Raw genomic sequence first — 17726 nt, forward strand, 5'->3', positions numbered from 1 at the left:
TCTCTTGACCTAACATCTCTTCACACTGCGTTATATTAATGTAAGTTAAATTTATTTGTTACGCGGGTATATATTTTAAAAGCTCGCGACGTGAGGGGGCGCCAGTCGCATTGTTGGCGAACATCGCAAACTGCGACACCTTGCTAATTGCTATTATATTATTCATCCGAGAGACGAAAGAAAGCGATGTAGTTAATTGCATATTTTTTTATTTATTTATTGAAACAGTTTTTGTTTATTATTTGTGTGTGATGATAAGAAATATTTTTTAATGTTTGGAGATGCAAACGATGTACGTGATATGTTACATGTCTATTTCAGACTAATTTAAGCTCTATTCATCATCAGCTCACTATACGTCCCCCCCGAGGGGCTCGGAGCCTACCCCAAGTTAGGGGTGACTGGGCCATAGTCAACCACGCTGGCCAAGTGCGGGTTGGTTGACTTCACAAATATCATTGAATTTCTTCTCAGTTATGTGCAGGTTGCATCACGATGTTTTCCTTCATCATAAGAACGTCGGATAAATGTACATATTTAAATCGAGAATCGAAAAACACATTGGTACATGGCGGGATTCGAACCCAGGACCTGCAGATTACAAGTCAAGTGCTTAACCCTTGAGCCACGGACGCCCTGGTAGCTCTATTAGTAGCAAAGAAATATCAATGATACTGAGACAAGCAACACCGATGATTCAGTAAGTAGAGAACATACTAATCAGACATTTCATTATTTAAACCTTGCTACGACTTGCTGAACAAGCCATTATAACCAATAGTTGTAACTTCGTTAAAAAACAGTGCATAAAATTAAAAACAAAATAATAATAAGTAAGAGAACAACACCACTTTCAGAGCGTCGAATGAATAATAGAGAAGCAATTAGTGGGGTGTTGGAGTCCGCTGCGAGCCGTGGGCATACACTGCGCTACAATACAAACTTTACCTGCATTAACGTTTTACTAACGAGTCGAGTTGTCGCTTCCTTGCAAATTGGTGCAACAAATTACTTACTCGTAAATTCTACGCCGTAGCTGAGCTACGCGTCTATGCTACGTCGTAACTTGCATAACTACGCAGCCTACAGACCTATAGAGCAGACTTAAGAATGGATAGACTTGACATTACTTAAAAATAATTTTAAAACATCAAAATGTAGTTAATTAGATTTATAATAAGGGAATGCGACTAAAAAAAAACGATGTTAATACGTCTACAATACAATTATGTATTTATCTATTAAGTATATAACAAGACTAAGTAAATGTGTACTTTTCATTCATCATCTAATATAGCCAATGATATATACAAAGCGGTCTACAATAAGATGAGTCACAAGGCAGAAGCGTACATTTAAATTGTAACTTAACCTCACCCAAGAGCCATTAACCCATCAGCTATAGACCTGAAAATAAGTTAAATATAAATTTTAACTGTATTTTTGACACGACAAAATATAATCAATACAACACTATTGTTAAAGGGAAATCGCTCATGTCGAATAAAAGTCAGTTATCTCTACCTACCCTGCTGGGTTTCGGGTGTGAATGCTAAGTTTTTTTTTTAATTAATCTATGGTCATATACGGGAAATGTTATCAATTTCTTTTAAATTAATTCACCAACTATTTACCCTAACATCTTAGCAATCTCCATAAATAGTTGATAAGTATAAATGGTGTAAATACCTTTTTAGGTAGTTTTCTTAAAAGTCGTAACGGATTTACCATTGTCATCTTACTAATATAATAAATGCGAAAGTTTTAATAGATGAATGTTTGTTAGAAGGTATCTCTAGAACGGCTGGGTGGATCTCACTGAAATTAGACATAAATGTAGAACATCATTTGGTAGAACACAAAGGCTACTAATTATTTTTTTAATTCCGCGCGTTTAGAGACACCGTCGACAGCTAGTATAATATAAATTTAGAGTAATAATTTAAAGTTAAACAAAACACAGTTTCAATAACAAAAAAAAGTCACAAAGTATGTGGGATAAAGTTTTCTATCTAAGGTGTAATAATGACATTTTCTTTCTTAATTTACTTGCGCTTAACTGATTCATCACACATTTTTAATTTCTAGCACGTTACTGGGGAAATACTTATGACAGTACTTTAAGTAGGTAAGACGTGATGTCGCATAAGAAGTGCATTTTAAAATGGCTGCCGCGGTCTCATTATTATAGAAAGTGGTAAGAAAAAACATTAGAAATGGAATGAATTACATTTAACTCTCTACATTTCATTTATTTATATTTTCAGTTTTCTTCGTTCAATCATATACTGTAATGTCTAAAACAATATACTACTAACCTTTTTAACGTTTAATTAAACTTGTTTGTAAAATTGCTATTTATTATAATGCTTTAAACTAAGAGTCAATTATCCCTAAGGGAGAGTTAACTTATCCTAAGTCCTCGTAGTAGGGCAGGGAGCGTCCTCAGTACGACGCCATCACGCTCTTCGATAAATAATTTTCACTAAGGGCGAATCTTAGAGCAAATTTAACCAGAATATTATCTACTGAGAGACTGCCTTAAGTACAATTTAATAACTTAAATATTTTCACAATTAAACTATCGAAGCATTATTATTAGGACCTTACATATGAAATTGGCGTTTTGTATGGGAGGAACAAAAAGTCGAATATTTTATATAATATATTTAATTAATCAAAGTATGAACCATTATTTTCTATGCACTTTTGCCATCTCATAGGTAGTTCATTGATCCCTTTACTAAAAAAACCAGTCGGACGGGAATCAATAAAATCTTTGAAGGCGATTTGGACTGCCCCATCGGAGTTGAATTTTTTCCCTTGCAAGAAGTTATCCAAATTTCGAAAAAAATGGTAATCTGTTGGAGCAAGGTCCGGGGAGTACGGAGGATGTCTTAGACTTTCCAATTGAAGCTCTTCTAATTTAGTAGCCGTCTGTTGCGCAGTGTGTGGTCTAGCGTTGTCGTGAAGCAGCAGTGGCGTGGAGCGATTGCCCAGCCTAGGTTGTTTAGCCGCTAGCTTTTCCATCATGGTTTGCCATTGCTGACAATAGACATCAGCCGTAATAGTCTGGCCAGATTTGAGAAAACTGTAATGAACAATACCGGCACTAGTCCACCAAACGCTTACAAGTAACTTTTTTGGGGTTAATTTTCGCTTGGGGCAGGATTTGGCTGACTGGCCAGGATCCAACCATTGCGCTGAGCGCTTCCGATTATTGTAAAGAACCCATATTTCATCACAGGTAATGATTCGGTTTAAAATACCTTCATTATTGTGCCGGTTTAGTAATGTAACGCAACAGTCGACGCGCGTTTGCCGGTTTGCTTCGGTCAATTCGTGAGGTACCCACCTTGCAAGGTTTTTAATCTTCCCAATTTGCTTCAAGTGAATTAAAACAGTTTTATCACTAACATCGCAGCCTGCAGCTAACTCGGACGTGGTTTGCGATGGATCCGCTTCCACAATAGCCTTCAACTCTTCATTATCAACTTGAGTCTCAGGCCGTCCACGGGGCTTGTTCTGCAGATCGAAATTTCCAGAACGAAAACGTTGGAACCAAAAACGAACTGTGTTTTCTTTTGCAACACGACCGCCATACACATCATTCACCCTTCGAGTCGTTTCCGCAGCACTAGTGCCACGGCGGAACTCGTACTCGTAAATAATGCGATATTTTAAGTTTTCCATTTTGTAAAATGAGTGACGCAAACAGAAAAAAACAGAAGAAAAAAAACAAATGAATGACGTTCATCGAACCACAAATACATGAGTCTATAGCTGTACAAATTTGAATTTGGAATTCCTTACCAAAGAGGAGAAATTCGTGATTAAAGTGGCCAGTACGAAAAACGCCAATTTCATATGTAAGGACCTAATAATTAAGTTTATAAACTTAGTATTTGTCAGGACTGTTTTATATTTCACAGATATTTATCGCAACAATTCAAAGAAATGTGACAACGCGCCAGTTAAATAAAACTATCGAACAATACAAAGACATCCGCATAAAGAGCGGAACAACAAAGAAGTTTTCTATGTTCGTGAAATTGATACAACACTTGAAGATCAAAGGAAAAGTTCGGACATCAAAGTTTAAGACGGACATAAATGCAAAACTTAACTCTTAAATGTATTTCTGTGTTCATTCGTATAGTTTGCATTATCTTAAAAAAAACTTTTATCTTACTGTGTAATTTTGAAAGACTAGTACACATAATACTTTTAATGATTTGGTTACTGAGACCTCTGTGAAAAATATATCGTCATCCCTGTCGTTATCTTCGAAAAAACAAAGAAAATATTACGCTTTAATCGGTGATTTTCGTCTCAGCACCTACTGTGATTTGGTTTTCCCAAGATATAAAGTTTTATAACATTTTTAAGAACTAGTTTTGACTCTCATTGGACCCACCACAAACACACACACACACACATAAATCTCACAAAGAAATATTAAAATTAAAAATTGTTTACTCTTGTTAAAATGTAAATCGAAACTGCTATGTACACTTGAAGAGCGAGGCATTCCCTACACAAGTGTCTCCTGACTACTTTTTGCGAAGCCCCGGCAAATTAATTGTAAAGATTTACGTGAAATAAATACATTTTTATTTATATTTTTTATTTATTTTATTTTAAAAACAACCTTTGCTCCGTTTAAAAATAATAGATATATAAAGTCATAAAATAATATAATCCAATGTAAATAATTATGTATTATGAAGTCCGATGTCTGCTAATCTTTCATGAACTATCAATTCCCACATCACATCATAATTACCTTGCCGACATCGCACTGCTATTTTTCTTATCTCCACGATACTTCCGCTTAAGCAGCTACTCAACGACCACTTAATTTATCGTTTCGCTAATCAACTCTTTAATAAAATACGAAGGCGATAAGTCATATTTACTCTGAATCATCATCATCAGATCACTATACGTCCCGGATGGAGAGGTTCGAAGCCTACCCTAAGTTTGGGGTGACTAGGATATAGTCAACCACGCTGGCCAAGTGCGGGTTGACTTCACACAAATCATAGAATTTCTTCTCAGATATGTGCAGCATCACAATGTTTTCCTTCACCGTAAGAATGTCGGATCGTTAATCTAAATACCTAAGATTATTTAGTAATAAAAAAATATTTTTTATAATAATTTTAAACGAGATCATTGACTAGTCAGTCATTAGTTGATTTACTTTGAGACGTTGAACAGTTTATACAATTACTAACTTGTTTACATATTCTTTGATGTTCTCTTTGAACTGATAATGTTCACTGTTTACTCTTTACTTTGTTTATTATTTATAATTATACACAAAGTAATTAACAGAAACTTTCTTAAAATAAACCTTAATATTTAAAATAACAAATCTATTCCAAGATATTTTAGATAACCAAATTTGGTGATTAAATTCAGCTAAAGTTCTTTGATGTCTAAGGATTCCAAACAATCATTAGTCTTTGAGACTCCCAATATCGAAAAATTAAAATTTTCGCAATCTGAAATTTCACGTTATCTTACTTAATATTATAAATGCGAAAGTTTAGATGGATGTTTGTTAGAAGGTATCTCCGGAATGGCTCAATTGACCTTAAATAAATTTAGCACAGATGTAGAACATAGTCTGGAAGACATAGGCTACTTATTACCCATTTTTTTAATCCGTACAGACGAAGTCGCAGGTGACAGCTAGTTAAGAAATAAACTTGAAATAATTTTCTGTTACATCTGTTTCACCTTGTGAATTTCCGTTACATTAATAAACACAAGAGAAGCAAACTCGTAAATCGGGTTAATACAATTACGATTATACCAACGAAGAATTCCAACAACACAGAACTGTGACAAATTGACAGACAATTGTTTATTTACATTGTCACGCTTCCATCCTATTTCAAACAATTTTTGTTATCCACATTACAGAAGCATGTTTTAAAATCAATAGCGGGTTATTACTATGAAATGGCAACGGTATTTTACCTAAATAAATTCTTCTGCAGGAATATTTTCATTACAACTCAATCATCATCATCACTGTTCGTTATCTTCATCATCAATGTGCATCATCTTTTCATTGCTTGACATATGCCTTGCCTATCTAACTAGAATGTAGAAATTGTGTACGCAAACATGTTCAACTCGAACTCTCCGCTCCTAATTCAGTTTACTCTCTAAAACATAGACTTGATATTTGAGTAATTCGAGAAAGTTCTATAGAAACATGAACTGTTCGTCAATGTTCGTCGTTGTAGCAATGAACATCCGAAGAGGGTACGATGTCCTAATTTCAGTTTAATAATTCTGCAAGCTAAAAGAGAGACACAAGATTTCTTTACTATTATTTGATTACTTAAAAAATTGTGTTTTTTTTTTGGTATTTGTATGTTGTGTAATATCTATATATATCAAAATGAATTGCTGTTCGTTAGTCTCACTAAAACTCGAGAACGGCTGAACGTATTTATCTTATCTTAATCTTGAAATGTTCGTGGAGGTCTAGGGAAGGTTTAAAAGGCGAGAAAAAATTCATACCGCTATTAAGTTTTTTTTTCCTGCGCGCGGACGGAGTCGCGGGTGACAGCTAGTAATCGTATAAATGGTTTGAACAATCATAAGGCGGGAAGACATACTTCGCAAATCCAATATTTTATTCTTGCATTAAATTAAGGCCCCTCGTACACAAGGCAACGTAAAAACCCGGCTATTTTAGTCGCTAAGCGACTTACGCAATAGAAGTTCTAGACAACGCGCACCGCGCCACTGATATTTCTATCGCCAAAGGCAATCATTCGCAACCTGTTTGTTAAAATCGTCAAAAGTCGCTGCAGTTTTCAAGATGGCGGAGAAAATCTATACAGTTTACATGTTGTCGCTATGTCTATACTGACGGAAGACAGACAACATTTGACAGATACATTTTTTCTTTTATGTATAAAGTACAAAAGGGGGTAAGTTTTACAAACGTGTTAAATAAAGTAAGTAAAGTATGTTGTAAGTACATTGACCTAACATAGGTTACTTCCTTACCTTTTAATGACATATTTTAGTTTTTATATTATATTTAAATTAATTGTTTGTTTTAATAACCAACATAAGCATGAATAATAGGGTTACTTCGAGATGTATAAAATACGAGAAATTTCGATTTGAAATTGTGTTTATGGGTTGCGGAAATTAAATTTTCATGTTCTGCACTTAAGACGCCTCACCACTATCTGAAGGTAACGACTTGCATCGTCTACGTTGACGAAATTTTTACATTCATGTGTTCGGTATTGTGATTTTTTGATAATAAATTAACTAAGGACATGTACCTTTTCTATTAAAATAAAAACTAAAACACACGTATGTAATAAAAAAAATTCAAATCATTTTTTTTTAAATTATGTTTTGAAGCTTTGATAATTTTCTCCATTAGTAGTTACATTAAAATGTAATAACAATAAAAATTTAAGTACGCATTTTTATTTGGAAATTTGCCCGATTTTTATATCTTAAGCCATTGACTGAATGAAGTTTGAAGCATTTCTGTGTGTATGTGTTATTTAAAACGTCTTTATTACCACTCACTTGGCTCAGCGGTGCCTTTGTGCGCACGACCCCCGCCGAGACTTCAATGCAATGCTGAGGCTTTCTTTCTTTATAATAAGTATTCTTGACAATACTGTGAGTTATAATAATGCAGTTTATAAGAAACGCATTCTAATTTATTGAATTAAAATATACTATTAACAAATTGAACTTTATTGTCTTTTAAGTTTAACTTAAAAGTGTATAATTATCATAAAATAAAAGTTTACTAACGTTTTATGTTTAAAGTCCGAGATAAAGCTGGGTGACTGTAGGATTTTTAGATTCATATCTTACTAATATTATAAATGCGAAAGTTTAGATAGATGGATGGATGGATGGATTTTTGTTTGAAGGTATCTCCGGATCCGTTGACGGATCTTGATGAAATTTGACATAGATGTAGAACCTGGATTAACACATAGACTACTTATAACGTTTTTTTTCAATCCGCGTGGACGAAGTCGCGGGCGACAGCTAGATTGTGCATCACATATACCGTGTTACCTGGATATTATATGTAAAATTTTTATCATTTTCCGTCTTGTAATTGTAGGTAGAGCCTAGAAAATTCGGTAAATTTCTAGTTCATGTCGGTTGTGCGCCTTGCAAATTAAATTTTCATGTGGCACGTTTAAAAAGCGTTCCTTTGTAGCGATGTCTGAATTATGCCGAGCTCTTGCGGGAGTTCTACGTCAAGACATTTTTTATGCTTTGATACTATTTTTTACAATATACTTCATTAGTAATAATATACTAAAAAATATATAGTCAATGATAACCTCAAAAGATCACTGCACTAACAAGGACAACTGTACTAATTTTATAGAAAAACATAACCATGTGTTCCCATTGCCAAAAAAATCACGAAAATGTATTGAAATTTCTCTTATTTTTTTTATCTATGGTTGCAATTATGTAACACAATAAAATAACCTCAAAATTTGCATAATCATTCCTATAACAATATAACTAAATTGCGTGCTGTTCGCGTATACTTGGCGATTGCTTCAGATAAGCTGTTAGCCATCTTGTTTTTTATAGTTTGGACGCGCGCCCAGCTTTAGTAAAACGTTTACAATTGAGTGTATGCAGTTTTTGCTCGTTCCACACAACATGGCGTAATGTAATTAAATACGTTATACCATTCTTGGATAATTCATAACATCTGCAATACAGACTAAGAGCAATATAAAAGTTTATTACTAAACTTGATTAAGTATTAAATTTAAATTGTTTAATTTACTTCATGGCGAATTATTTTTTGGGCGGCACTATGCCGCCCTCTCGTTCCCCCTAACATGTTTTGGGTCAGGGACCTAGGGTGCGGATTTATCTTTATTTCATACTAGCTTTTACCCGCGACTCCGTCCGTACGGAATAAAAAATAGAAAACGGGGTAAAAATTATCCTATGTCCGTTTCCTAGTTCTAAGCTACCTGCCCACCAATTTTCAGCTAAATCAGTTCGACCGATCTTGAGTTATAAATAGTGTAACTAACACGACTTTCTCTTATATATATAGATTTAGAATAATTTAAATCTAATACCACAATGTTAATTGTTAAGTCTAAGTTAAAAATTTCGTAAAACATTGCACTATATACAATTAAAATCAATTATTACAATAAAAATAAAATTAAACCAATTTAAAATATCCATAATTTACTATTTGTTTATGTATTACTTTTACATTTGTAAATATTTCCATTTTATAGACATGTATGAATCAGCACATTGACTTGAACCATTGAGCTGCGGCTCAACAATCAGCAGTTCACAACTCATCGCGATGTATCATTACTATGTGAGTCGTGGAACTGCTTGGTAACTAGTAAAGATCAACGCAAATAACTCTACGTTAGGTATAAATTGAATTGAGTTGCAAGTTGGTACACGGATGTGCTTCACACACGTGCATCGTGAGTTGATCTGCAGGTCATCAATTTTAGTTGAGTTATCCATGACTACCATAATATTACTGGTGATATAAACAGGCAAATAATTGTTTAACTCTGTTTCGGCATAATGTAATCTAGGCTTTCATTTTAATCGTTAATCGCGGACCTTGTGGTATTTTTAATCTATGAATCGTTACTTGAGGTTTAAAATACATATCAATTATCCGGCTATTTACTACACGACAGCTATTAAATTGAACGATAGCCAGAAGTAGTAGCTGATGCATTTACAAAATTAACATCAAAATAGAAATTCGGAAACTGAACTTTTTTTTAGTTCATATAAAATTTTAATAAAATAATTTTATCCAAGAACTTTCGTATTATAATACGTAATATAATATACCTTAAGTAGCAAAAAATAAATATTATAACCACATTTAAATCGTGTCGTTTTCGTGAATAGTTTCTTATGTAACATGCGACTTTAATTTCCGCATTGAAAACGGTTCAATAAGATATGTGATACGTCCTTCAATCATAAACAGGGGTACGGAAGTTAAAATATTGTATGACATTTAATAGAACGTAAAAAATTATTTTGGGAGACCCAGCTCTATAACCACCATATTGTAAGTTAAATAAAAATGTATAATCATTACTCTGAATCTCTCACTGAAACTGAAATTAAAAAAAACTTTATTAGAAGCCTATGTGTTCTTCCACTATGTTCTACATCTATGCCAAATTTCAGTGAGATCCATTGAGCTGTTCCGGACATACCTTCTAACAAACATCCATCCATAAATCCAAACATTCGCATTTATATCCCGTTAGACTAATCAATGGATGTGAAATCAAAATAATGAAAGCCAATACAGTTCCAACTAATAGTTTTTCCAATATGGATTCTGTTGCTATGTGAAAAAGTAGATTTAAACAGGCCGCCATACTAATACCCTTTTGGAATGTTGTTTTAGTGTTTTCATTGATAAGTAGTATTAGATTCTAAAAGCAATTAAAAACTTAATTATAACATTCGACCTTCGCAAGCTCTTTTCATAAATCTTTTCATTATCAAGAGATAAAACAAAAGAGCGTCTTCAATTTAAAATGACGATTAAGAGCTTAATATCGAAGAAGAGAAATAAAATTGAACAAGCCACAGATTCTTTAGTATTTACAAAGTAGTTTTACAAAACTGTCACGTTAAGATTACATTCACTTCCCACCCTTTTTTTATAAGGAAAGGATGGGAAGGGGAGGTGGATTTGATGAAGGAGGAGACGCATATGAAGGTTAAATATTCTCTTTTTGTGCGTCTCCTCCTTCATCGATTGAGGGTAGGCAACACATCTGCAATTGCGGATGTCTATGAGCAGCGGTCGCTTCGCCATTTCGGCGAATTCATGTGGCCGCTTGCTCGTTTGCCACCTTGTAATATAAAAAAACTTACATTCCGTTATAATATTTAAAGGTAAATAGAATGTTACAATGAAATACCCATTCATGTAGTAAAAGGCTTCAAAGATATAAGTTTGTGTTTTTTTACAAGATAGAATCTGCAGAGACCAACACAATTGCAAGCATGAGAACAGTTTGAATAAAGAGTGCAAAATATTTGTAAGAGTTTGGACGATTCAAACCAGTTTTAGACACATGCGAGTGACCACAATGGCGCATATACGTGGCTGCGCGATGACAGACAACATATTAGATCCACAGATTATAATTTATTACATCGTACATCACCAACAATGGACAAAATGTAGCGCTGGAAGATTTCTTAATTTATTTTTGCACAGTCTAAATTATGGTTTTCATCACAAATACAGAGAAACTTGAACAACTTCTTTAATATTGATTATATTCGTTTTAACGTATAACTTTTTATTTTGCTAAAGTTGCAAATTTTATACAGGTTTTTGTTCCTATCGTAGTAAAATACAAGGCCTTTAACACGCTGAGAGACTTCTGTTAATGCTTGATCGCTGGTATTATTTTTCATAATATAGCAAACAAATTAAAAATACATAAAGTAAATGAATATTTCTTTCATTATTCCAAGCTTTGTGCGTCTGAACAAAAAGAAACAATACCTCAAGCATGTCACGCTCCACCATGATCAAACGTAACAAGTGACAACACGTGTTCATTTTTTTCACATAAAATACAGCTGATGGAATAACTACATAATATGTTACTGAATTGTTTGAAAATCAATTTGATTTGTGACAATGTAAAGCAAATTAGACACTGGCCAGTAATTATTCATGTTTCTGTTTTGTTTTTTTTTAAATATTAAGTAGTGACTGAAAGTTAATAATCCCATTTAAATAAAAAAAAAAACTTGTAAAAATATTGCTACTTGAATACTATTAAGTTACATGATTATTGTATAGTGCAGTATTGTAAAACTTTAAAACTCAAAAAAATGCTGTTTTTATCTTTCACCTGTCAACGTCCGGTGTATTTTGTTTTCCCGCCAACACGAGTATTCACACATCACCACCATTGTTGAAGTCCGTATCGGGCTGACAGGTGGCGCTACCGGACCATTGTGTACCATTCGCGCTTTTTGTACTTCGAAAGACAAGTTTAATCTATGGTAGCATTTTTCAAAGTTCACAAATATCGTCAGATTCGAAGAAAAATAGATGTTGGCCGATTCTCAGACCTACTCAATATGCTTACAAAATTTCATGAGAATCGGTCAAGCCGTTTCGGAGGAGTTTAACCACAAACACCGCGACACGAGAATTTTAAATATTAGATTTTCCAGTTAATTATGATTGAAAATTTACATAACAGTTAATAAATAGGCTTGTTTACTCATATTTCATGTATGCGGAAACATCATAACTGAGGTCATTTCGAGTCGTAATTTCGCGCCCTTTTCACGCATCATGTTAATGACAGCTGACAGATTGGCAACGTTCCGACTTACGTCTCACTCCCATCGTAAGTCAAGCATGAACTTTTCATGTCGTGTCACCATTGGACATATTTGTGTCGACTTAATTAATGCTAATTAACCAACAGAACCTATTGGTCTATTCCGTACAATATATTTTTTATCTGTTGTACATTTTTAAACTTTAAAAGGAATATTTTAATGTATTGGTCTTTTTCAGATAATTTTTGTTATCTATCCTGTGAATGTAGATCTCACATTTTCTAGTAGATCAGTGTGAAAATACTAAACATAAACACAGATAACAAATATTTAACGTTCCGTTACAACATAAACTACACGGGACGATGTAATATTTACTTCACAATTTCCTCGGTCGAGTTGTAACTATCTTTATTAACTACATCATAAAAGACATACGACATCGATGTCACAGCCAAAATATATTTTATATTAATGTTCATTTATAATCTGCTTTGAAATTTCTTTACATTTTGCGATTTAATTACAGTGGTTAGTAAAAATTATCACAAATAAATACTTTATAATAAAATAAATTTCTCAGCGTTGTCTGCTTAGGTTTTATTACAAAACTTTATATACGTCAAGTAACAAATTAGTATCACAACGATTTTTCGCTCATTTATTTTTAATTTCCATTATAAGCCTAATATAAAAATACATATATAAATGTGCAGGAACACTATCGAAACTCGGTCAGACGACTATCGCCATTGCAACTTAACTTACTTTAGTGATTATACAAATCGGGAAATCCTTTGGCCTTCAAAGATCGTCGCGGGTAAGGCTTCGCGGCACACGTATAACCTACATAAAACCTCGTCAGCTACATATGTACCTACGCCTGTTCGATACTGGCTGGTTATGAAATAAAATGTAAAGACATTTATGAAACAATCTGAAATTCTTCAATAATGTGTTATATTCCACTGCATCTTGGATACCGGTTTCGTTATTGCCTTTCAATGTTTGTTAATGTTCTCTACTTAAATCGATGGAAATGAGAAAAAATCATGTCTTGACATCAATAGTAGGTACAAGACAGACGCCTAAACCTAATAAAAAAATGTTTATTAATTTAATTTTATGTGAAAATAAAGATAGAAAAATGAAATGAATTCAGTAAGTGAAGATTGCACTCATAAGGTCTTATTACGGTCACATTCTTAGATTAAAAGTAAACGACCACGAACAAAATGAGGGCAGAATATTAAGCAAATTTTTGCTAAAAGCGTCAGCCCAATCACTTAGTCGACACTTCTTAAATATGTATGTGGATAATAGTATGATAAACGACGTTGCGCCTCATAGATTAGATTTAACGGGTCCGGCAGCGGCCCTGTTAAACGGCCTGCGCCCATTCGAACTTTCTATACATAGACAATGACTGGGGCGGAGATGCCATAAAGATAACTGGGCAACCGCCCGCCATGTTGGCAACACGACAGTCATAAAATCATAGACAAAAAAGATCTATATAACATTTATGAAATATGAAAAGAAATTATGGCTTTTTCTTAAGAACTCTAAAAAGAGGTTTTAGGTATACAATTATTTTTTATCTTTTAGGATTATTAGTACTGTATTTTTGGTAACTAACTATTTAATTAAAGATAATAATTGGAACCTACCAAAAATTGATTACCTTTTGTTATTTTTCGGATTGAATTTTACATTGAAAATGAATTAAACTGTTCCTTATTGTATCCTAGCATTGTTCTAAACCTATCCCTAGACACGTATAGACACGGGATAAGAAGAGGCAAAAGGAAAGGAACCAAAGGCACGTATGAACCGTCAACGCGGGAACAAGATGGCGTCGAGCGCGCTCAGCGCCCCCTTGCGATGCGCAATGCCATTGTCTCACCTCTCCAAACTTAAATTATGAACATTAAGCCCATTTAGCGTATGGTAAGAGCCATTGCACAGTTTTAAGCAATTTTTTTTTACGTAGAATATAATTTTTGCCCGACTGACAGTAGGGTGAGGTTTGTCACTAAAGTTGAGATCCTTTTTCGAAATGAAAAAATATTTTAAATCACCTATAAAGTAATACTTTTCATTACGTTTATGGATTAAGTGTGATTTTTTTTAATAAATCACAATTTTAGTTTAATATACAGATTAACTTGCGCTTTAATACTTGAAGCTACTCAATATTTTTAGAAGTTTAATGATAATTTATTAAACGTGGGTTTTTTCAGCTAAAATAAATTTAAACATAATTCTTATACACTTTAGAGTTAGAACTTTCGATACATTCGTGATGGAGTCAACCGAAACACTTATGGCACTTGAATATTCATGTGCAAGCCAAATGCAATCAATATTTAAGCCTCAAAGAAAATTATCAGCGTTCCCCTGGCAACGCCTCACAAACGTACTCAGAGTTACTTACTGCTGTAGAACTAAGTAAGATAAAAGTACACTAAGGACTTAAGTAACCATCATAGTACCTGTTATAATTCAACTATGTTGAAATACGAATTCTACTACATCCTATAACTTTTGACTTAATTTTACAGGTAGTTCTAAAAATAAAATATATATTACAATTAATACGGAAAAAGTTCACATGTATTCTTTGCCTTCATATAAAAGAAATGGCCAATGTCATATCACATGAAAAACAGTGTAATTGATAAGAATCGTCGCGAACAAAAACGGCCAGCAAGTGCAGAATGTGGCAGATGAGGGCAACTAATCGTTTAACGAGAGAACGCAAACCGGCGTCGTTAGCTATCGAGTGGCCCCACGAGAAGTGCCCAAGTGCCATAAAAACTTGGCCGCTGACGGCCCCTGACGGCCCCCGCGGCCCCCGCTCACCTCTGCCGGCTGACGGCTCCCGATACACTTCATCGACCTCGAGAAAAGCGCGCGAAATCGATACACGAACGACTTGTTCAACTGTCACTTTATAATTTTTTTAATTCACTTTTTTACTAGCATGTGTTATACATAGCTTGTACATTATATTATTATACATAGCCAGTGCTTATACATACTTTTTTACAAATAAAAAATCTCATAATTTTTACTGTTGATGTAAAATATAACTCAACTCAAAACGAAACTCGAAGTTATAAATTCAAATACTACAAATAAGTATAAAATGTTTGTGTAAATTCGTACAAAGAGTAACTATGTCAGTGTTGAAATTATAAAGCAAATTTGCAGCAAACTAACCTTAAAGTAACTAGCTATTTTTTAAAAAAAAAAGCAATTAATCAATTCTAAAAGGCTTAAGTCCGATGAATTAACCGTATTTATGTCAATAATTCAGTTCTTTTACTTATTAAATTAAATAATTCTTAAATCATTTTACTTATGGCTTCTTGCCATTTTTTTTTGCAATTTAAGGTCAGAAATGTTATGTAAATATGTTGAAAATAGTTGTAGTTATTTAATTAGCTCTATAATAACCCTGTTACTGCGGGCTACAACGCTATTTTGTAATCTGCGAGCGGCGCGGGCGGCGGGCGGCGGGTGACGGGGGGCTCACGTGGCTACAAGGTGAGATTTAACAGGATTACCGCATGGGGTGCACCCCCCGCGCCCCCCGAAACCCCACCCCTTTCTCATCTCACAATCATTGACATTTAATTATTGTGTAATATACGCAAATTACGTCCTTGACCTTTTAATATAAACCAATATTTATAATATTTAATATTTATAATATTTAAAAGCAATTCTATGATACTACGAAGATATGAAAGACAATGACAAAGACGTTGTGTAAAAAATTAAAATACGAAATTTTTAACAACTATATATTTTACCTAATAAAATAATTTTTATAAAAATTTAATTGTAAATTTTTTCTAGAAATAAGTAAAATGTCTACAATAAAAATTATTCAATCTAAACTTACCACATTAATAAACATTACGCCAAACACGAAACCAAAAAAAAACACGACAGCCGAAGTTTGCTTGCGACCGATTTATCAAAACAACAATTTGTCATGATACTGACCACTGAAACATCGATTTACAAATGTCCAAACTTAAATAGATAAGTTCGTGTCCACAATAAAAACAAACTTACAGACATACTAGCACTATACTACGTGCCACGACACAGAAACTACGCGAGAACACGCTTCAAGAAACACAGTAAATTTATCAACAATATTTTTTATTGAAATTTATTCCAATTAAAATATTACAAAATTTTATGTGAAAATTCAAATTTGCTTTGATGTTTTACGTTACATTGGAGAGTTCTTCTAATCGCCAATAATTCTTTAAACTAGGCCAAAGCAGTTCGTTTCTCCTAATGACACAATTCTCAATTCTGAGTGGATTATATCGCTCGATTTATTATGTAGTTTGTTTTGTTATTCTAACGTTATTCTTTCCAGATCACCACTAAATATAACAGGTGAGTGGGATGATGTGTCACGTGAAGCAATTAGTGCCATCATCTTTCATTGTTATCAAACTCTACTTGAACGCACCTGAAGGGAAAACGCGGGAACATCATCTGTCAAAATCGCTGACGCCCGAGTTTGCCGCCAAAACATGCCACCGAACAAGAACCATTCACACGAGAGTCTCATTGTTTATTCCACAATCACTAATTTTAATTAACTGTAACTAAATAACTTTTTTTATTTTTTTCCAGTTATATTTCGAGGGAAACATAAAAAAATATTTACGTATTTTGAAGTGTTTTTTATATTGTTGCGGGGAGACGCGTAGGTGTCGACCAACGCGCGAAATGTTGGAGGGCAGACTGATACAGGCTGGCGGGCGGCCGCTGTATCGCCGCGGATTTTTCTATTTCACGGTTTTTCTTGTGAATTGAATTGATGCTCGCTATATAGTGGACAGTCGCCGCTAATAATAAACGGCCCTAAAATCGTATCGACGTAATTTTTTTTAAACATTTCATTGTTTAAGATGTTGAAGGTTTTTTCGAACATCGTTTGAGCGGCTTTAATGTGATTTGTCGTGACATATTGAGGCTGAGGTTTTTAAAGTTGTTTAAAATAGATTACACACGTAATTCTAAACGTGAAATTGTTTTCGATCGTTTTTTAAATACGATATGCTCTGATTATCTTCACTGGTATTTTTATTTTAAAAAGAATTCTATTTCAGGTTGATCTTAAATCTTAAAAATTGTTCATTTGATTTTAATTCGTTTGTCGTTGTTAAGAAAATGATTGATATGAGAGGCTATTTGAATTAAAACTGCTAAATTTGGTCGCTAGGAAATTCATTCAGTATCCAAAGGGAAGACAGCAATGTATGGATGATTATTTCTTTGATGTGCAAACCTACTAAAACCAACTGATTTAC

At 33.7% G+C, this 17726-nt stretch overlaps 1 protein-coding gene across 2 annotated transcripts in view; it reads right to left on the reverse strand.

The window, feature by feature from the left end:
• Positions 1 to 17148, reverse strand: part of LOC106711635 (innexin shaking-B) — a 99192-nt gene extending 82044 nt beyond the window's left edge. The window contains exon 1 of one of the 2 annotated variants that reach the window (XM_045686454.1): positions 16880 to 17148. The gene's annotated coding sequence lies outside the window, so the exon portion shown is untranslated. Of the gene's footprint in view, positions 1 to 1377; positions 1399 to 16879 lie in introns of those variants that run through there. The other variant, XM_045686455.1, reaches the window with a different exon arrangement.
• Positions 17149 to 17726: the final 578 nt, after the last annotated feature.

This window comes from Papilio machaon, chromosome 3 (assembly GCF_912999745.1).
Source record: "Papilio machaon chromosome 3, ilPapMach1.1, whole genome shotgun sequence".
In the NCBI taxonomy this organism is placed as follows: Eukaryota; Metazoa; Arthropoda; class Insecta; order Lepidoptera; family Papilionidae; genus Papilio; species Papilio machaon.